Here is a 1,202-nt window from a genome sequence, read left to right as displayed (position 1 = left end):
ACACTGTAGATTCGTTAGGTTTAACCATAAACCTTAACTAAAATGATATGGCAACATGAACAAATTTTACGACTGAAATATCAGAGACGATCGAAATTAAGAGTGAATGAGAGCGATATAAACACACAGTTTAAAAGAACAAAGTATGAATGGCAGCCAGGGAATAAGAGGCCGCCCAGCTAAATTTAGAAGTTCGCGTTCAGTGGCAGAGCTAAATTAATTGTACAGACTTCCATTGCTCTGGTGGAATTTAAAGGTCATGTGTACCTCTACAGACAGAATTTAAAGGTACATATTAAAGTGCAGAATTCCAAGAATATCGTTAAAATAATTCACTTTAAAATTCTTTAGTTATGTGAAGCATTTCATACAACAGCTGCAATATGACGGTGTGTAAAAGTTCACTGTTGCATGGTAGTATTAAAGTGTTTAATTGACGAGGTTAATTAACCTAACCTAACCTAACCTAACCCAACCTAACCTAATGACGTATCTAAAAGGACTTTGTTGACATAATGCAGCTGGAAGATTTACGTTCAAATGATGATGTTTAAATGTTCGTTAATGAATGAGTTAAATGGATGAATTTTAAGTTCGCGTTTCATGGAGTCATTTTGACACAATTTGTTAAAATGTCAGTTTAAATGATCATATGCACAAGGTTGGCCAGATGGCGGGAGTGTGTAGACACAGCCATAATCATCCGATGATTGCATTTAGAAACTGACAGATGTAATATAGCAAGAAATATTCACAAAACAGTGAGTTGGTGACATGTTTCATATATTTGTAATACAACTCTGGAGATAGTTCGTAGATCCTTAAGAGGAATGAATGGTGGATAAATGGTGAGAAAATGTGCAAAAACGGGGCTAAGTATTTCAGTCCAAACTAGAATTCTTTTGTTCACTTCTTCGACTTTGATCTCAGGATATTTCAATGGCTGAGATTTACATGATACAGAAAACCATCGAACAGGGACGATAGACAGATAAAAGGTTATATAAATAGGCAAACTGATAGATGTAGGTGCAATCAGAGTCGCCTATGATTTCGTTCACAGCGAATGAGATGATAGATAGGCGAGGCTATAACCATCGTCTATGATTATTGTAAATGACTAATAACGATTAATCTTTATTGTTTTTGTGCGACTGCTGTTAGCCTTTGAAGGTTAATGTTCCCTCAAAGTTGCCCGGACC

Source organism: Panulirus ornatus, unplaced genomic scaffold (assembly GCF_036320965.1).
Source record: "Panulirus ornatus isolate Po-2019 unplaced genomic scaffold, ASM3632096v1 CTG_1173_pilon, whole genome shotgun sequence".
Classification (NCBI taxonomy): domain Eukaryota; kingdom Metazoa; phylum Arthropoda; class Malacostraca; order Decapoda; family Palinuridae; genus Panulirus; species Panulirus ornatus.
This window is presented reverse-complemented; position numbering follows the sequence as displayed.